The sequence below is a fragment of the Strigops habroptila genome, chromosome 12 (genome assembly GCF_004027225.2).
Source record: "Strigops habroptila isolate Jane chromosome 12, bStrHab1.2.pri, whole genome shotgun sequence".
NCBI classification, from domain to species: Eukaryota; Metazoa; Chordata; class Aves; order Psittaciformes; family Psittacidae; genus Strigops; species Strigops habroptila.
This window is the reverse complement of record NC_044288.2, coordinates 22,379,099-22,399,817: the sequence shown is the minus strand read 5'-3', so window position 1 is coordinate 22,399,817 and position 20,719 is coordinate 22,379,099. Positions and strand designations below refer to the sequence as shown.

Below are 20,719 nucleotides of genomic sequence, written 5' to 3'. Positions count from 1 at the left end.
ACAAAGCCCAAAGGGCTTTGCCAACTGGACTTGGGATTTATCCACCACAAAATTCAGGTGTAATCCAGGGTGGAACACAACCTTTCTACCAGTATTTAACTACAGCACAGAGTCCCTCAGAGAGAAGGAAGAATCCGACAGAAACCACAGGACTGCTTTAGGGAGGCTGAACTTTCTCCCCTGGAACTGAAATTGAGTCAGGGCACCCACCATCAGCTGTAGACCAATAAAGGAGAACAAACAGGGCACAGTTTCTCCATCCCATCACTGATGTCCACAAAGCACAGCCTGAGTGAACAACTGTAGCCAGGTACCTCGAGTTACCAACCCTGAGAGGTGGAAGAGATGAAAACCACAGAGGGACCCTGGGTGGGACCCAAAGTTCACCCCACTGTCACAGCAATGCACAACGACAGACGGTAGAGCAGGTGGAAAAGCACTTCAGGAAAGGACAGATCTCTTAGAACACAAAGCTGGACACAGCAGCTCGGTACTTACAGAGCTCAGGGGAGGTCAGCGCTGGTCCTGGTTGGACAGGGATGTCCTCTCCAGTTTTATTTCAGTTAAGATAACTCCTCTTCCTTACGATTAGTCCGCGCTGAGCCCTGGTGGAAGGAGGCTCCTGCCACTACTCCCACAGCAACACACTTTCTGGGGATAAAAATGAACATAAGTCATTTTTCCAGAGCAAGTAACTTTTTACTTTTTCCAGAGCAGAGCAACCACATGAGGAACTTTGAATTGCTTGAAGAAAAACATATATTTTTACTTAGTCACATACAGACATGCCTAACTCTCAGTGAGGGCAGATCTGTGGAGAAACAATGGGGAGCAGGATGCTACAGGGACAAATTCCCCCCATGCATCCCCTCTGCTGCCACAGCAGACACCCAGGGAGCTCCCAGCTGATGCTAGTCCTGGTGAGCACTCGCAAGAAGCCCCAGTTACATGAGGTTCACTAAAAGCTCTTAAAAGGCTCCAAGTCTTCATAAATGGGGCAGAAATCCCTCTCCAGAGAGATCTACCCATCACGCCTCCAACTAGCGCCATGACATTAAAACAGACTTTTCACTTTATCCATCCAGCGCTTTGAGGTAAGCCAGAGGAACTCAGACTAAGCAAGCTCACCTTAATGAGGTGCACTGCTCATTATTAAGGAACAAAACACACAACAAAGCAATTTCCACACACACACACTTTAGGGGATCAACGATTCCCTGTCACAACAGGAGAAAACCGCATGTACAGGCCCTCAGAGCTCAGTCCAGGTCTGCTTCTATTCATTCTTTTCATTAATGGCCTGAGTGATGAAAGATAAAGTCCTTTTATAAAAGCTGAAAGGATGCCCAGCAGTTAAGAGCTGGGAGCACTCCAGAGGTCATGATCAGAATTGATAAACTGAAGAAAAGGTCCAAAACCACCCACAAATCAATAAAAACAAAGAAAACAATGCAAAGAACCGCACTTGGAAACAGCAAAACCAAAGATCAGGCACATTAATCCAGCACAGGGGGAAGCTCTCTGGACAGAGATGATGCTGAGCAAAATCAGGGACTGGAGTAAAACGCAATGTGTGTCAGCGCTGTGACACTAGAGCTCCATCCCCCCTGCAGTCCTGACCCAGCTCTGGGGCAACAGCACAAGAGGGACGTGGAGCTGCTGGAGCGAGGCCAGAGGAGGCCCCGGAGCTGCTGCGAGGGCTGGAGCAGCTCTGCTCTGGAGCCAGGCTGAGAGAGCTGGGCTGGGGCAGCCTGGAGAAGAGAAGGCTCCTGAAGGGGAGACCTTAGAGCAGCTCCAGTGCCTAAAGGGGCTCCAGGAAACCTGGAGAGGGGCTTTGGACAAGGGATGGAGGGACAGGACAAGGGGAATGGCTTTAACCTGCCAGAGGGGAGATTGAGATGAGCTCTGAGGCAGAAGCTCTTCCCTGTGAGGGTGCTGAGGCGCTGGCACAGGGTGCCCAGAGGAGCTGTGGCTGCCCCATCCCTGGCAGTGTTCAAGGCCAGGTTGGACACAGGGGCTTGGAGCAACCTGCTCTAGTGGAAGGTGTCCCTGCCTGTGGCAGGGGTTGGAACTGGATGAGCTTTAAGGGCCCTTCCAACCCAAACCAGTCTGGGATTGTATGATTTAAGAACACAGAATTCCCAGTTCTGGGCTGCAAGGCCATGCTCAGTGCTGGGTATTGCCCAGTGTAAAACACACAGCCCCATACAGCTGCTGAAGGGTTTTTCCGTCCCTGCTCCCTCCAGGGTCATTACCAGCTCTTGCCAAACAAGAAGGACAATCACCCTTTGGGCCTGCCATTCTGTGAAGGCAAAGGACAAAGCAGCCTGCTTCATTTGCTGCAAGGGCAAGTTAGACAACGTGTCATGCTCTCTGAAGCTGGGATTTCATCAAGTCCCAGAGGGAACTTACCCCCATCTGAACTGGCACTAACACCCACTGCTGCCCCATCTGGAGCCGAGTATCTCGCCTGAAGACATGGGCAGGGACCAGGAGGCTTTTCCAGCCCTGCGTTTCATTTTAGCATCCTCCATCTGGCCACTCCTACACCACTACAGCAGTGGCATCTCTGAGCTAAATTAAGAGCCTTTTCTCCCCAAAATACAATAGAGCTCCTCATCCTGCCCAAAGGGCACCCACACAACACTGCAGAACGAGCACAGCCAGAACGGTTCCAATTCACATCTTCATCACCCTTCACAAACAAAGCTCTTCAGTTTGATTTGCACCAAACAACTTTGGTGTGAAGATGCCTTCCCCTGTGCTATGGGGAGGGATGCTGACCTGGGCTGCCCACGGGAAAGGACAAGGCTCTAGCCTTCCCCTCTGACACCCAAACAGCCCTGTGTGATGGGCTGCAGCCCAGAAGAGTCATCACCCAGCCAAGCAGGCAAGCCCTCCCCACCCCAGACAGGGTAACTTAAGGCAACACTTGCTGAAAGCAGTTGAAATCATTGAAACAAGGAATCATAGAATGGTTTGGGTTGGAAAGGACCTTAAGATCATCCAGTTCGAACCCCTGCCATGGGCAGGGACACCTCGCACTAAATCATGTCACCCAAGACTCCATCCAACCTGGCCTTGAACACTGCCAGGGATGGAGCATTCACAACTTCCCTGGGCAACCCATTCCAGTGCTTCACCACCCTCACTGTAAAGAACTTCTTCCTTATATCTAACCTGAACTTCCCCTGTTTCAGTTTGAACCCATCACCCCTTGTCCTACCACTACAGTCCCTGATGAAGAGTCCCTCCCCAGCATCCTTGTAGCCCCCTTCAGACACTGGAAGCTGCTCTGAGGTCTCCACGCAGCTTCTCTTCTCCAGGCTGAACAGCCCCAATGTTCTCAGCCTGTCTCCGTACTGGAGGTGCTCCAGCCCCTGATCATCCTTGTGGCCTCCTCTGGACTTGCTCCAACAGCTCCATGTCCTTGTTATGTTGAGGACACCAACATGTTTTTTATGGTGAGGAGTCTCACAGCAGGGCAGAGCCGCTCTGCCTGCACAGCTGATGCCACTCACACAGAGCTGCACCAGACCCTGACCAAAGGCTCCGCAAGAAACCCAGCAAAGGGGCAAGAACTACAAATGTTATGCAAAAGCAGGGCTTGACTTCCAGGAACATCACAGATTTCCCAGTGCCTCGAGAGGATTTGTGGGTGTTTGAGCCAGCGCTTTAGGAGCAAGCTGCCTTGTGAACCACAGCCAGAAGAGCTCTGACAAAGCCTTCGTTAGCATGCACCGTCTCCTTGCAAGGGGCTGTTTCCCAGAAGATCCCCAGTGCTGTGTCATTTTTCACTGCAGGTGCTAAGAATATCTGTGTGCTCATAAGAAATAGTAACCAGCTTTATAGGGAACTTACCAACAAAGCGCTCGACAAACATTCATTAAAGCTGATTCACCTATTTCACGAGTGCAAGTTAAACATCATTGCTCAGAGGGGAAAGCTGAGTGGTTAAGAGAGCCGAGGTGGGTTGTAAAAGCCAGAGAGGGCGTCATTAGCAGAGAGGATTAGCACATAGAAAGGCTGACTATTATCCCTAAATTTATCCCAGCAATCCAGTGCCTCACAAATACTCCCTGCATAGCTGAGGTGTGCCTTGAGCCACACCTGCCCAGCTTGACCGCAGCTGTATGTAAGCAGCCTTCCACCTCCTTGCCAAGAGCAGAGAGAGGCATTGGGGGTGCTCGAGAGGTTTCCAGGTGGTTTATTGCTCAGCATAAAGACATTCTCAACTATAAAGAAGGAGGAGGCAGCAGTAGCACGAGCACTGGTCTTGTGCTGCTCTGGGGCACGGGGATGGTGCTGAAGATTCAAGGGCTGTTCTGGCAGCTCATCAGGAACTGCCGGTTTCCAGCTTATTCCTTTTAAAGGATCACATGTGTATCCCTTCAGATGCAGTAGCTATACAGTCACAGGGAGGGCAGACACTGCTCTCACCTCCACTAGCTGCCCTTCCACAATAAAGTGTATTTTGGAAGCTTTCACCACAGGAATGCCTTGGAGGCAGCTGAAAAACACCAACACCATCCAGGCTGGTCATTTTAAAGCAGGGTTGGGGGGAAGAGAGAGTAAAAAAGGAAGTCTATCCCTTAATAACACTACTCCCAGAGCACAAATTAATTCAAGAGGCTCACACAGAGCAGAAACACTGCGGTAACAGGTTCTGTAAATGACAGGGTGTGTCATCAGCTTCTAACACCACAGAGACTTATCTGCACTTAAAAGGTTTCCTACCAGGGCTGTGCGCTGGAGCAGCCTCCTCACACAGACAGCTCTACCCACAGCAATGCCCGTGCAGATTATACTCCTCTGGCAAGCGAACGAAACGCTATCAGTGTAAAGTCGTACTTTCCGCCTCTAAACTCTATTTGTACTGGGCTTGTTCTGTCAGCAAAACACTGCAAAAATAACTAACTCGCCCCTCAGAAATCGTGTCTGCAGAACCCGCCAGCGTAAACCTCGGCCATCTTGAGGGGTGGGTAGTGTTGATGCTTTGTCAAAGATTACTTCTAATGTGAGCCTTAGTCAACCGCTGAAGTTAAACACTTGAAGGCAATATTCCAAATGGTGTTTATATACAAAATCCCATTTGCTCAGTTTTCACTCCCTGGCTTCGTGCAACATGTAATTTCATTAGTTCCCCGGCAAGAGAGCCATATGCAAGCTTGTACCAATAGAATTAAACCGCTTTAAAACTCAGCCCTCGTACTATCAAGCACGTACCCAGGAGAAACCCCCAGTTTAAGGCTGCAGAGCCACGCCAGCGGCACCGGGACACACTCACGCCGCAGCCACCCGGGTGCTCAGGGGGCCGGGGTCACCCAGCCCGCCCTCGTGCTCAAGGGGGACACAGACCGCTCCCGTTTGGTTGGATTCGTGTTTAAGCGCGCTCAGTGCCGGGCCCCCGGCCCGCCGAACAGCCTGCGCCGCACCCTGCCGGCAGGTGCCCGCCACAGGGCGCCGGGGGCCGCTCGCTTCCAGAACACTACTGCCAGGCAACCGCCTGCGCTGCCCGGAGCAGGCCGAGCCCCCAGCGCCAGGGCAAAGGCGGAACCACCCCAGCAGCAGCTCCCGGGCCCTGCGCCCTCAGCGCCCGGGCCGGGCCCCTATGCACCACAGCGGGGCAGCACCGGCCCCGGCCGGGCCTCACCGGCGGGACGCGCTCCGATCCGATCCGCTCCCGCCGCCCCCCCACTCACCGCTCCGCACTGCACAGGCGCCGCCCGGCCCCGCCCAATCCGCGCTGGCCTATGCCGATGACGCGGCCCCGCCTCACCCAATCAGCGCTGGTCGATGCCGCGGCCCCGCCTCCTGCCGGGAGGTGCTGCTGGCCCCCCCCCCCCCGCCCCGCGCCCGGCACGGCCCGTTCCACCCCCCCCCAGCCCCGGGAGCGGCCCGAGGGACCCCGGCCCGGGCTGGGCTCGTGTAGCGGTCCCGCGGGCCTTCCCCGCCGGGCAGCCTGCGCCTGCTCGGGCCGCCCGCACTGCTCACACGTCTGGAGGGAGGTGGCGAGGGGTCAGTTCGCAGCCTCAGCACCCAGGGACCGCCGGCCAGACGGAGGCTGGAAGCAGCGGGACTGCGGCGGCCGCGGTCCGGAGCGAGCCCGCGGGTGCCTTCTGCCTCCCCGGCTCACGGCACCGAGCGGGTACAATCGGATGGCAAAGCGTTTCCCACCGCCGCCAGGTTCCAGTGCCTAAAGGGGCCCCAGGAAACCTGAAGAGGGGCTTTGGACAAGGGCCTGCAGGGACAGGACAAGGGGAATGGCTTTAACCTGCCAGAAGGGAGATTGAGATGAGCTCTGAGGCAGAAGCTCTTCCCTGTGAGGGTGCTGAGGCGCTGGCACAGGGTGCCCAGAGAAGCTGTGGCTGCCCCATCCCTGGCAGTGTTCAAGGCCAGGTTGGGCACAGGGGCTTGGAGCAACCTGCTCTAGTGGAAGGTGTCCCTGCCCGTGGCAGGGGGTTGGAGCTGGATGAGCTTTAAGGTCCCTTCCAACACAAACCAGTCTGGGAATCTGTGATTGCGATTCTTCTTCACTCTGAGTGATGGCATTGCAGAAACAGTGGGAAAGCCACAGCTATGGGACCCGTATCCCCACCAGGGCTGAGCTGAGGAGCAGCTGGTGCACCCAGATGCCCCTGGGCCCCACTGCATACCAGGCAGCAGCCAAAACCACCCTCCCAGCCTCCAAATTAAACCTGCAATGCTTAATTATCCAGCAAAGGTTGCTCAGCAGCAGTAAGTGACAGCCGATGGGATGGCATGGTGTAAGAGCATCAGTGGGAAGCTGTGTCTGTCCCCTGGGCCAGTGTCCCCATGGCTCTGCTCACTCATGCACCGTGCTCTGCTGCTGCCGGCACTCACAAAGATCCTGGAGCAGGAGATTGATTGTCAGCAAATCCCAGGTTTCATTTCCAGTAAATGAAATGTTCTCAGTCTTTCTAGGTTGGATGTAAACACCTCAAAATTGGAATCTGGAATCAAACCCCACAACACTCATTGGGTGTGCTCCACAGATTTATTGAGGTTTATGATTTTTAGTGGGGTTTATGATTTTTCAGGCAGCTACGTGATTTCTGGCAAGTCATAACTCCTGGCCTTGGGATGCATGAAAGCACTGCTGTACTCCAGCTTCTTCCTTCTCCTCCCCTCTCAGCTCCTGGAGTAGCATTGCCACCAGCTCAGGACAGGGCTTATTCATCCACGTCTGCCCAAGGGGGCAGGTGAGCTGAATCCTGCTCTTCCCCTTGTTTCTGCCAGGTGGATCAGCACTAACAGGATGATCAGCCATCTCTCTGAACCCACAGCAAGTCCCCTCTGCCAGGCACGGTAGGAGCAGCAATGAAACCCTCCCAGGCACCAAACCCAAGGCTGGCAGCCAGGCAGGGCTGACCTCTCTGGGGCCAGCAAAGATGCTCTGGGGCACAGAGAAGAGGCTTTTCCCTCTGGTTGCAGCAGGGCTCCGGCCTCACGACAGCACCGGGTGGTTTGAGAAGTCTTGCTTTGGGAAAAGCACAGCTGCATCCTCGGGTGATCCCATCCTAATCCTGCTGTCTGAAACCACTCACACATCAAAGAGACCAGAAACACGCTCTGCATGTATTATCCTTTGCATTTTGAGTTCTTCTGTTTGATCTGATGGAGCAGAGGGTTTTTTTCCAAAGGTATTGGAAAAGATGGGTGTGAGAGAGTAATTTGGGGCTGGGAGTAATTTTTCATCAATGTACTTAAAGACAATCACAGCACTAGGAGGGAGGCTTAATTGTGGAGTTGTGTAATTAGTTTTTATGTCACTGCAATTATTCTGTTGGCTACATATAAAGAACATGGCAAAAATGCAGCACTTAATTTTAAATCAAGACTTGATTCTCTTTTAGTAGGTAATTGATGTTGATCACATCACTTAGCAGCGACTATAAAATGTGCTATTTAGATTGTAAAAGGATGGAGAAAAGGGCTAAGCAGATAGGTAATTGATGGATCATGGGCTGCTTCGGTGGGAGGCAGCATTAATCTATCAGACTTCAGCTTGTCTTTGTTTGCAGCCACTTCTGGGCATCATTAGTGGCCCTGAGCATTAACGGGTGCAGAGCCGCTGATCCCGACAGCAGCAGCAACAGATGAGTTTGCTTCGTTCAGTTGGTTCCTTGTGTTTAAATACCTTCTTTTAAGGGTAAGCTTTGCTCAGAGCTTGTCAGCTTAGAGTGTGTGGGGGGATTCAGGGATCATGTCTCTGGGCAGAGCATTGTGCCCAGGCTCCCCTCTCCCAGGTACCACCAGGCACCGCTGCCCGGCTCACACAGGCTGCCTGCAAGCTCAGAGCCACTGGCATCCCCAAATACCTGCCATGGGCACCTCAGTCTTCCTTTATCAGTAGTGCTGGGCTGTTGAAAAGAGGACATTGGGAAAGTTGAGGATGCAGAAATGGGTTATTCCCTGCAAAATGGCACTGACTCCAGTCAACAGCTTCACAAGTTTAACAGCAAACTAGGCTCAGCTGCGGCAGTCCTACAGCGAAGCAGCAGCGAAGCAGCAGGGAGAGCTTGGTCCCCCCAGGCAGGATAATACAAAACTTGCCCTTGCTCAGCACAAGCCCAATTGCTTGACACCACCATGTGATTCACTGTCACAATAAAGCAAACATAAAGCTTTCCCTTGCCTTTTAACCGGCCCTAGTTACTTGATTCATGGATTGATGCTTCCCAGGCAGGAGCTGGAGGAGAGACAGTGCATTCACTGCAGGGATGGTGCTTGCTTTTAAAAATGCTTTTTCTCACCCATTCTGTGTGCTGGGACATGGGGGCTTCTGCAGGAGCAGTTCTGCCACATCACCATCAGCCTCTGAATTGGCAGAAGGATCAGATGGATCCCACTTGCACCCTCTCATCACCACCAGCCCAAATGCAATTTCATTCAGTGTCTGAAAAAACATAAAGAACTCATCCAAGGGCTTTTGGATCAATCCTTCGGAGGCTCAGGAGCTGTAAATGGGATGTAAGGAGCCGAGGAGCCATCCCTGCCTGTGGGGAGGCTGTGGCAGGGGCAGAGCACGAGTGTATCCAGGTGAGCTGCTGCCTGTGCAGCGGTGGCACAGCGCAGGGCTGGGATCCCGGCGGGCATCAGTCCCTGCTGACTCTCCTCCCTCTGGAGCACATCCACAGGCAGCTTCGTGCTGGGGGAGCCTGGGGGTTCAGCAGGGAGCAAGGGCAGGCTCTGCCTTATGCCAAGAGCCCGGCAGTGCTGGGTGACTCCAGCATTTCATTACAGCTATTAACAACACTGTTCATCACAGCCAAGTGGCTTGCCACAGGCGGGCTTCCCACTGGGCTTCCCTCGCTCCTGTTTGATATCAGGTTTGGATTAAATTAGATAAGGCAGCAATGGTGATCAATTCAAATCCACTTTCCTATTAAGCCATGGACAAATGATTTAGGAGGAGAATAAAGCCTGTAGCAAGAGCAGAGGGACCTGGCGGATGCATAGGCAGTGTGAAGGGAACATCAAGTTTATAGTGCCACCAGCTCAGCTGTGGCTGGGCTGGGACCATGAGGGCAGCAGCATCCCCAGGGACCTCTGCCCTGAGCAGGAGCCTTTCCAGGTGCCCAGGCAGGGAGGACTGTGCATGCAGTGACAGGGTTCAGTGTTTCAGATCCTTGGAAAGCTCCTGGAAGCTCCCATCCCTGCTGCTCCAGCTGCCTCACACAGGAGCCACATCCTGTGTTGCCACATCCTCTTCTCTGCATTTGAAGCATCCCCACACCACAGCACACATGGGTTTGGGAGCAAGAACAGGGACAATTAGTAAAACTTCCCATAAGGTAGAAACAAGGAGACCATAAATCTCAGTAGTGTCACACACTTAAAGGAGATGGTTATGAGCTGTTATTCCCTGCAAAAATGGGCTTTAAATCACCATCCACCACCAACACCCAGCACTGGATGCTCTGAAGTTGTCCAGCAAAGCCTTTGCAGCTCCTTTCCACTATGGCACAAGTGGCCACAATGCTCATTACCTGGAGATATTTATTGCTCCCCACCACCACATTCTGCTGCTCCTCATGATACCTACCAGCATGCAGGGAAACAGCCCTGTAAAACACCACCAAGGCCAAATATGCCTTGTTTGTTTGGGGGTTTTTGAGGGTCTCAAGTCCCTATCTCTGTAATGACCAGGTGTCCTGGGTTCAGCTGTAGCAGTCATTTTCTCCTTCTTAGTAGCTGGTGCAGTGCTGTGGTTTTGACTTTCAGCCTGGGAACAACGCTGATAACACCGATGTTTTCAGTTGTTGCTCAGTAATGTTTACTCCAACCAAGGACTTTCTCAGTCTCATGCTCTGCCAGGGAGGAGGGGAAGCCGGGAGGAAGCAGAGACAGGACACCTGCCCCAAACTGGCCAAAGGGGTATTCCATCCCACAGCACGTCATGCCCAGTATAGAAACTGGGGGGAGTTACCCAGAAGGCCCAGATCACTGCTCGGGTCGGGCTGGGTATCGGTCGGCGGGTGGTGAGCAATTGTATCCTCTCCCCTTGTTATTTCCCTTATCATTATTATCATTGGTGGTAGCAGTAGTGGTTTGTATTATACCTTAATTACTGGACTGCTCTTATCTTAACCCATGGGACTTAAATTCTTCCGATTCTCCTCCCCATCCCTCTGGGAGCAGGGGGAGGAAGAAGGAGGGGAGTGAGCGAGCGGCTGCGTGGTTCTGAGTTACCGGCTGGGCTCAAACCACGGCACCAGGCTGCAGGCTTTGGGAAAATGCCTGGGGTCAAAGGATGGCAGAGCATGAGGTGCTCCACAGTGAGGACTCGCTGCCCCATCCGTCCCAGAAGATGATGTTCTGAGCTCAATGCAGCACAGCAGTTGAAAGCTTTTCTGTGACTGGAAGCGCTCGAGGCAGCTGGGCTCCTGGCTGAGCTGCTGCTTACCAACACCGTCTCATTCCTGCTCTGTTCTGTCTAAACTTCCCATTGCATTCCTCATCCATCTGAGCCACAGTGATAATTACAGAAATAAAGAGGCCTTTACAGCCCCTCTTCGGGGTTGGTTTGGTGTATAAAGAAGCCACGCTCGCAGCACCCTCCTCTGCAGCTGCGGGCCCAGGAGCAGCAGGAGACCACAGGGTGAAGCTTTTGGAGAGACTGAGTGGCAAAGAGCAGTGGGTGCTGCCATCCCCAGGTCACTCTGTGGAGAAAACATCAGCAAAAAGGATGGGCACCCTGTGCCAGCGCCTCAGCACCCTCACAGGGAAGAGCTTCTGCCTCAGAGCTCATCTCAGTCTCCCTTCTGGCAGGTTAAAGCCATTCCCCGTGTCCTGTCCCTACAGGCCCTTGGCCAAAGCCCCTCTCCAGGTTTCCTGGAGCCCCTTTAGGCCCTGGAGCTGCTCTAAGGTCTCCCCTTCAGGAGCCTTCTCTTCCCCAGGCTGCCCCAGCCCAGCTCTCTCAGCCTGGCTCCAGAGCAGAGCTGCTCCAGCCCTCACAGCAGCTCCATGGCCCTGCTCTGTACTCACTACAGCAGGTCCATGTCTGGCAGGTGAACATCACATCTACACACCCAGCTGCCTTCCTGAAGCTGTTTCCTGCTTTCCTCATGGGAGAAAAATAGGAAAAAATTAGTATGCAGCTTCTTCGTCAAGAAATCAATGTGATCTCAACTGACTGTGAAGTTCCCTGACTGTTAGAGATGCTGCACTGGTAAAAACTCATCCTCAGAGGAGAAAGAATGGGGGGAAAAAGGAAAGAAAAATAAATTCTAGTGCCTGGACAAGGCTAAAATGTTGTAAAAGGTTAAACTGGGGCTTGTCTGGAAGCCCCAGAGCAGAGGGGGCTGTGGGGTACAGCTGGTTCCCACCCAGCTATCAATCAGATGGAATTGTTAATTCCCATTAAAGCTGTTGGGGAAAAAAATGTAATCAAGAGTTTCCTCAAAAAATAAAATTAAAAAAAATAAAATAAAAAAAAGGCATTTCAGCTAAATTAAAAATTTTGTTTTTTTAAAGAGGTAAATGGTGAAAATTTTGAAAACCCATTTCAGCATTTTCAAGATAAAAAGGGATATATTTTTGTTGTGAAATGCATCATCAATTCAAATGTGTTTTATCTGACAGTCTGAGGAATGAAATTAGTTTTCAAGTCAAAGCAAAAATGATATTTTTAGGCTTTTGCTTTTAAAAAAGCTTATCTGGGGGTTTCTGTCCTAATTAAGAATGTTGGGTTTTTTTCCTTTCTTTAATGGAATAAGCTGTTTGTGGTGAACTCATCTCTAACTTGCTGTGCTGGTGCTTTTCCTCATGTGCCCACTCATGCCTGCTCCCCACCAAGCCCAGGGCACATGGGCTATGCTCACACCACTCTGCTCCCAGTGCCAGCACTGGCTACAGTCGAGCCTGGGGTTCAAGCCAGGCTTTCCAAGGCCAGAATTTACCCAGCACAAGCACAACAGAGTGACTGTGGTTGATTATCATAGTATGTGATGCCCACACTTGGGGGCAAGGCAGTTACTTCACCACTTGTACAACTGCAACTTGATGCAATCTGCTGCAGATCCCAGAGGCAGCTTGTGCCCCTCCTCCATAGGATTAGCAGCTCACATCCATCACACCTAGAAAAGTGGCTTAGGATCATAGAATGGTTTTGGTTGGAAGGGAGCTTAAAACTCATCCAGTTCCAGCCTCCTGCCATGGGCAGGGACACCTTCCACTAGAGCAGGTTGCTCCAAGCCCCTGTGTCCAACCTGGCCTTGAACACTGCCAGGGATGGGGCAGCCACAGCTTCTCTGGGAAAAGTCTGTGCCAGCGCCTCAGCACCCTCACAGGGAAGAGCTTCTGCCTAAGAGCTCATCTCAATCTCCCCTCTGGCAGGAGACCATTCCCGCTAGATGAAAGGCACCAAGTAACAGCAATTGCAGTTTGCTGTCTTCTGGATGGGAGCACTGACAAAGGGAAAGAAGTGAAAAAAAAAACCCAGGGGTTCAGTAGGAGCAGGGGAAGGGGACACTAGAGAAGGAGACGCAGCCAGGGAGAAGCTCTACAGGAGGGGGAAGGAGCACAGCTCCAGGGCTCTGCAGGGATGAACTGGAAAAATAAATCACTCTACAGCAGTTTCAACCAAGAACAGAGGGGAACCACACGGGCTGCTCATGTGCCCAAGCACATGCTGGACAACAAGAAGACCTGGGCTCTGGCAGCGAGATACAGCCCAGGAGGGGAGCAGGGCTGCAGGGAGGCAGGGCTACCCCAGCAGGCAGGCCATGCCTCTGCCCAGCCACATGTGGAGCAGCACCGCACTCAGTGCCGGCACAGCGGCTTTGGTTTATATAAGCTTTTCTGCTTGCTCCTTCCTCTCGGCCAAAGGAGGCTGCTCTCTAACTCCATGGTGAAGGGAACAGCCTGACAGCATCTCCCTGTGCTGCTCAGAAGGACATATCCATCTACAGCCCCACAGGCAGCTCAGCAGCAGATCCTGCCCCACTGCCATCCCCAGGGCAGCAGTGCCAGGGAGAGCCCTCAGCCCAGAGGCAGCACAGACACTGATCTATCAGGACAGACAAATACCAAGCCCTAGTGGGAGGCTGCAGGGCCCCTGGCCAGGGAAGAAGATGTAGTTAGGCCATGGCCGCTTCTTGCAGGGACCAACTGGTGGATGAAGCCTGAAGCAACCACTCCCATATAGAACTCATAGAGGTGGTGTAGAGATTACCAGGTTTTGTACTTACTCTCTCACATCAAGATGATGTGCCCAGCAGGAAGGGCTGACTGCTGCCTAAGGGAAGGGGAGCCAAGATGACCCCAGCAGAAACACCATCCTCAGCAGCAGGCACAGTCCCATGGGTCTGAGCACACCAGGTCTGCCAGCAGCCCCAGGTGCAGCTTGCAATGACCCGCATCCAGATACAAACCCCGAAAAAAGACAAAAAAGAGAAGAGCCAGGAAAAAGGCTGGAAGCACAACTACAACACAGGTTCAAAGCTCACCTAGAAAATAAAGCTGGAGACACAGCTACAACATGTGTCTGAGGATCCTTTCAGGAACTAAGGGGTGCACCCAGTAGCAGGGCTGGAGCCAGGCACTCTCACAGCATTACTCATGAGAAGAATAAAGCTCCATAGCTGAACTTAAATAGAGCTCCTGTCCCGTGGGTTCCAGGTGAGGCTGGTCAGAGCTGATAAGGGCTGTTGGTCCAACAGGGCTGGTCCAAGCTGCATATAACCCTCAGCAAACAGGAGCTGCCCAGTTAGTGAGCAGAGCTGGGATAGCCTGAGCTGGGTGAGGCACTGCCTGCTTTGATGGCAGCAACCAGGGCTGAAGGGGGGACAGGCCTGTGTGAGCTAAGTATGTTGTTGGTGTCTGATGTGGTGGGGCAACATGTGGGACAGGAGCTGCCTCACTATGGGACTAAGCATGGCTGTTTGCTGTGGGTCACACCATGGGTGGGCAGGCAGCATCCCCATGAGGGCACAGGTAGCAGTGGGGACAGCACACTGCGCTGTGGCTTTATGCACTTAAAGTTTTATTTTTTAAGGAACATTTAAGAGCAGCAAGTTTTTGTTGTTATTTTAAAGCTGTAAATTATTGAAATACTCATCATTGCTTTCCCAAATCTTCTCATGCAATCAAAAGACAGCTCTACATTTGAGGGTGCTTTGCAACAGAATGAGTGGGGTGTGTTCTGCTCAGAACTTGGCCCTTTAGCCATGTCTTAAACTACTTCACCACTTGGGCTGATTAGCAGAGTCTCCTTGCGACACAGAGGCCCTGGAAGAGCGGGAGGTGCTGCAGGTCAAGCGGAAACACCCTGCGTGCCATTAACTGTCAACACTATAACTAGCTTAAATCAGTGCAATTAGATGGCTCACAGGTTACAGGAATAACGGCTGCAGCTTTTCAGTCCGCTTGCTGTGTGCTTAAAGCACAGCCTTGACATTAAAGCGATGTGATTAAAAGCAAGTGTCGGGGCTGAGACCCGGCAGAGGCGCTCAGCAGGCAGGGTTAAGTCCACAGCTTCTTCTGGGTTTGGGCACCCCAGGGCCTGGGAAAGATGTCTGAGCATTAGCAGGGCTGGATCGGCTTTTAGGTCTGCAATGCCATCTTGTGATGATAGCTGGGAAGTCCGGGTGCCCTCTGCGGAGTCACGACGTACATGGTGGCTCCCATTCAGGGGATAGGAAGCATAGGAGCACCTCAGTTTAACAAGTCAGGGGCTAAGAGAATTTGTCTGTGATTGAGAAGTCCCTATTCTTGCTTTGAGACAGTGGAAATGATTCATTCAGTTAGTATTTCTCTCTCTAGCTCAGTTATGTGGCTACAAAAGCAATTTCTTCCAGGCCGAAGAAGCAGACCTGTGTCTTTGTGTGGGTGCTGAGGGCACAATAACAACTCGCTGGGACAGAGACCAGCTGCACCTTCCCCAGCTGACACCTCAAACACTGCCTCAGTGCTTGGTATCCGTGGCCAGGCATGGCAGTGTAGCTATGACCTCTCTCACTTGGGATCCATTCAAAGGAAGGATCCATTCAAAGTTTCACCAGGGTTTTGTATGCCAGCGAGTGAGACATTTCAAGGCCTTTTGGTGCTCCTCCTGTAGTTTGGGCTCTCAAAGCTTGGGGGTGCCACTGGAGCTGTCTCTTGCCTCAGGCAATCATCCACTCCGTCTCTGTTGTCTTCAAGTGCTTCTTGGTCTTTTTTCAGCCCGGGGTGGGCAGCTGTTCCTCCTGGCTGTGGGGATGCTGGTGCAGGCCATGGCATGTGGGGTGCTTCTCCCCAGTGCAGCCTTGTGCTGGGCTCATTCTGCCCAGGACAGCCACAGCTCCGTGAGGGGAGAAAGGCTGGCACTGAGCAGTGGAAAGAGTTAGGGGCTTTAGAACCATAGAATCCCAGCCTGGTTTTGGGTTGGAAGGGAGCTTAAAGCTCACCCAGTTCCAACCCCCTGCCCCGGGCAGGGACACCTTCCACTAGAGCAGGTTGCTCCAAGCCCCTGTGTCCAACCTGGCCTTGAACACTGCCAGGGATGGGGCATCTCTGGAAGATCCAGGGATGATGAAAAGCTGCATGTTTGAGGGACAGGGAATAGCAAATGCAGAGAGCACTTCATGATTTTGTTAATGGAGGTCTCACTGCCAGTGGCTGAGGGCACGTGCCCACGGACAGGGATGGATGATGAGCTCCAGACCCAGTGCAGGCTGCCTAACCACAGCTCCAGTTTGGCAGCTGTATCACTCATTAGCGCAGTGTGGGCCCCAAATTAATACGCCTCTTGTAATAAGATGTTTTCAGCAGGACCAGGGAGATACTTCAAGAGCTTTCTGAATGCCAAATACCAGAATTCAGCAGCTCTCGATGCCAGGACCAGCCTCCCACTTCACAGCATGGATTTCCCAGCGCTCCTGCACAGCTTTCCACTCTAGAAACTGGGCTGGGAGCATTGGTTTATCTCATGTGGTGAGGGGGCTCAAGCAAATCCTTCCATGTTATTTGTGAACTCTGGGTAAATGTGTTGCACCAGGTGAAATGCAATGGCTCTGCTGTGGGTCCCAAGTAAAGCCCTTTTCTGCCCCAGCTTCCTGGTGAGCAGCATGCTCCACATCAGCTGCACCTCTCCAGGGGTATGAGAAGAGGCCTCTTAAGCAGGCTGAGCCCAGCAGTGCCATGCCTGGAGGCCACACTGCAGCACCCTGGCCAGAGCCACCGCTCTGCAGAGCTGAGCACAACCACACTGTGACTGCAAAGAGCACCCGCCTGGGCAGCCCGTCCTCCTGCCTGCCTCCAGGCCTGGGGACAGGGTACGACCCCAGAGGTGTCACAGCAGTGTGAGACCTGGTTTCATGGTGGTTTCATCTGCTCAGTTGTGTTGGCCTTCCCCATCTCCCAGGCCATAGCTGATGTCAGGAAACATCACGATGTTCCTTGATGCTGAGATCCCTGCTTGGCCTGTTGTTCATCTTAGCTTGGTAGAAGCTAAACACATCATCCTTTTCTCCTGCAAGTGCCGTGCTGGGGACTGAAGGGACTGAGATGCTTTGTTTCAAGATGGATTAGAGATAGAAGTTACCACAAAACAAAACACAGACAGTGTTCAGAAGAGCTCCTCTAGTCTAGACACAGCCTCCCTTGAACTCCCCACATCCCAGCACAGCTCTGCAGTTTGTGTTCAGAGCAATTGACAGGCTCCAGCAGCCTGTTTAACCCCTGTTGAACAAATCGTAGAATCATAGAATGGTTTGGGTTGGAAAGGACTTTAAGATCATCCAGTTCCAACCCCCCTGCCACAGGCAAGGACACCTCACACTAGACCATGTCACCCAATGCTCGGTTACAGAATAAAGGAGGGATCGCATCCAAGAGCTTTTGCTCTGGGTGGGTTAAAGCAGGACCTGAGCTGCTGCCTGCTGGCACCGTGCATCCGCATGAGGGGCTTGCACTAGCATGGAGCTGCAGTGCTTCAAAAATGGGTGCTACAAGCCGGGGATGGGACATGCCACAGTGTAACTGATGTCTGGAGCTCCTGAAACTGGTCTTTACAGTCCTCAGCTCTGAAACTGCCTGTGCCCAGGGCCTCGCTGCCTGCCCCACACCACTGCTCTTCTCCAGCCTCAGTGCGGCAGGGTCAGCACCATGATCCTTCCATCCCATCGGACCTTGGCTCAGCAGCGTTTGTGCTGCACAGTCAGTCCCTGGAGCAAGAGGAAGAGCAATGCTGCAGGTCAGGGAAGAGAATTCAGTGAATCACTCCAAGGGAAGTTCAGCAAACGTGCTATGTGTGCCAGCCCTGTGTCCCTTGGCCATTACTGCCCCATGTAGTACGCCAGCTGCGATGTCCAGCCTGGCCACAAAGCAGCTTTGGGGCGTTAGCGAATCTCTGATGAAAAGCACTTTCATAACTCCACTTTAATTGTGGAGACGGTAGCACGATGTGTTTGTTCCTACAAGCACGGTGTGATGAGATACAAGCCAGTATTCAACACCAGCATTTCGTCAGTCCTTGAGCAGAGGAGATGAAAGGAGAGCCACACTGCTTTGGCTGCCTTTCCTTCTCTTTCATGAGATTTCACCAGCTCTGCAGCAAGAGCACCAGAGGGACATGGAGCTGTTGGAGCGAGGCCAGAGGAGGCCCTGGAGCTGCTGCGAGGGCTGGAGCAGCTCTGCTCTGGAGCCAGGCTGAGAGAGCTGGGCTGGGGCAGCCTGGAGAAGAGAAGGCTCCTGAAGGGGAGACCTTAGAGCAGCTCCAGTGCCTAAAGGGGCTCCAGGAAACCTGGAGAGGGGCTTTGGACAAGGGCCTGTAGGGACAGGCCAAGGGGAATGGCTTTAACCTGCCAGAGGGGAGATTGAGATGAGCTCTGAGGCAGCAGCTCTTCCCTGTGAGGGTGCTGAGGTGCTGGCACAGGGTGCCCAGAGAAGCTGTGGCTGCCGCATCCCTGGCAGTGTTCAAGGCCAGGTTGGACACAGGGGCTTGGAGCAACCTGCTCTAGTGGAAGGTGTCCCTGCCCGTGGCAGGGGTTGGAACTGGATGAGCTTTAAGCTCCCTTCCAACATGAACTGTTCTGCGGTGACTCCCGACTTCATCTCTCCGCCCCGAGGGCCGCTGCCCGGGCCCCGCCGCCCCGGATCCGGGCCCGCCCCAGGGGAGCGGCCGAGGCGGGCGGGGCGGTGCCTGCGGAACCAGCTCAGCGGCGCGGCGGGGCCCGGCCTTTCTTTGCACCGCCGCGACCGGGGACGGACGCGGTGCTTACGCCCGGTGGCCGCCATGAGGTGAGGGGAGCGGTGAGGTGGAGGCTCCGCGCCTGCCGCCGCGGGTCTCTCCGACACCGGTGCTGGACACCCGGGGAGCCTCACCGCGCCCCGGGGCTGTGGGGTCGGGAGGCGCCACGCGAAATATTCCTCCTTTTATATTGTATTTGATTGTTACTCATGGCCGAGCCTCCGAGGCCGGGGACCGGAGGGTGGTTCGTTCAGGCTGTGCCGCTTAGTAGCAATTTCTCAGCCTATTATTCGCTTTGATTTATTATTTTTCCCCATTTCCCAAGCCAGCTCCCAGCTGTTTAGCTCTATTAATGCAGATTTAATTAATTGACTATTTGAAGTGATGTTTCTCTTGTGCTCTCTTTAGGGCTTCCAGCCGATACGCGGCTTTGTGCCTGTGTGGAGGGATTGCCGTGGCTGGAAGGTGCCGGGCGGCAGAGCCGGCTGAAGGGAGAACACAGCCCTCGGTAGCGTGTGCTGCCGGGGGCCTTCATCCTGCCAGCCCCGAGCTTTGCAGGGGGTGGAAGCAGCAAAATGAGGCGTCTTGTGGAGGAGACTGAAGCTACTGGAGCCAGCCCATGGATAGAGGAGGTGTAAAGGAGTGACTTGCATGCGAGGTGAAACGGGGAGCCCAGGAGCCTCTGGAGACACGTGGTGAGGGCTTGCCATGAGCCAGCGGGGGAGATGGCCAAAAAGTGACAGTTGGTAGTGCCATGCCAAGTAGCTAAAATGGCCTCAGCTGGCTTGTGAGTGGGCTGTTGTGCCAGCCTCTGCTGCTCTGGGGTGCAAGTAGTAAACTGGTTTATCCAGTGAAACACAGAGTGCTTCCTGTTGACAGAGGAAGCCCTGATAAGAGCTGTTAGAAGTGAGGCCTGCATCACCAGAGCTTGTACTTTTGGGGCTTTACTTATAGAATCATAGAATCCCAGCCTGGTTTGGTTTGGAAGGGAGCTTAAAGCTCATCCAGTTCCAACCCCCTGCCACGGACAGGGACACCTTCCACTAGAGGAGGTTGCTCCAAGCCCCTGTGTCCAACCTGGCCTTGAACACTGCCAGGGATGGGGCAGCCACAGCTTCTCTGGGCACCCTGTGCCAGCGCCTCAGCACCCTCACAGGGAAGAGCTTCTGCCCAAGAGCTCATCTCGATCTCCCCTCTGGCAGGTTAAAGCCATTCCCCTTGTCCTGTCCCTACAGGCCTTTGTCCAAAGCCCCTCTCCAGGTTTCTTGTAGCCCCTTTAGGCACTGGAAACTGGCCTAATTTCTCCCTGGAGCCTTCCGTGCCTCTAAAATCCCAATTTTGAGTTCTGTTTGACCCAGCAGTAGTCAGCTACCCATCGCTGCTCAGTGCCTGTGATAGTGTTATGCTGCTGGGAGAGGAAAGCGCTGCCGAGACATTCCTGGCACTGCCGGTGCTGTTCTGGCACTGGCTGGTGCCAGGTTTTGGCAGCGCTCTGCATGCTTGAGAGTGGAGTAACTCCTCCTCGGTGGAGTTAATCCTAGATTGGATGCAGACAATCTGCAGTCAGAAAATAAAACGTCTGTTGTAGACATTTGGTTTAATATTGCATCTTTTATATAAAAATGATGGTCAGCGAATTAACTGGTCAGGGTTAAAGGTTGAATTTGGGGTCTTTAAAGATGCTTGTGTTAACTGGATCATTTTTAATGACAGGCAAATGGTTTGCATGTTTCTCTGCAGGTGCGGGCTTGCTGGAGCAGCGGTTGTCAGAAGAAATGAGCTTTCTGTGCTGCTTTGAAGATCCCCATTTGAAAGATACGGAGAAGATGGAAACTTACAGTCCATAATTTAAATGGGAATAACAGAGAAGGATAGATGTAGTAACTTGAAACATCAAAGATGGTTGGGGGTCAAACTGTAACAAGAATTACATGTGCAATTTGTTATTGTTAATCCCCTCTACTGCTTCTTTAAAAATACTTATTTTTATGTGACCTTTATTAAACTTCTATTTAAACTTGCTAA

At 53.0% G+C, this 20,719-nt stretch overlaps 1 protein-coding gene, 1 long non-coding RNA gene and 1 other non-coding gene across 6 annotated transcripts in view; 2 read left to right on the top strand and 1 right to left on the bottom strand.

Annotated features, from left to right (window-relative positions):
• The window catches only part of SIL1 (SIL1 nucleotide exchange factor), a 101,380-nt gene extending 95,611 nt beyond the window's left edge, over positions 1 to 5,769 (bottom strand). Inside the window, exons 1-2 of one of the 4 annotated variants that reach the window (XM_030504957.1) lie at positions 5,703 to 5,769; positions 499 to 647 (exon numbers count right to left, since the gene is read on the bottom strand). The gene's annotated coding sequence lies outside the window, so the exon portion shown is untranslated. Of the gene's footprint in view, positions 1 to 498; positions 865 to 5,653 lie in introns of those variants that run through there. The other 3 variants (XM_030504955.1, XM_030504958.1, XM_030504956.1) reach the window with 3 other exon arrangements.
• A 12,829-nt stretch (positions 5,770 to 18,598) lies between these two features.
• LOC115616102 lies at positions 18,599 to 20,719 on the top strand. The gene is made up of 3 exons (XR_003994210.1): positions 18,599 to 18,744; positions 19,103 to 19,389; positions 20,435 to 20,719. It is a non-coding gene; the product is annotated as an uncharacterized LOC115616102 (long non-coding RNA).
• LOC115616219 lies at positions 20,048 to 20,251 on the top strand. Its single transcript, XR_003994243.1, has one exon. It is a non-coding gene; the product is annotated as a small nucleolar RNA SNORA74 (small nucleolar RNA).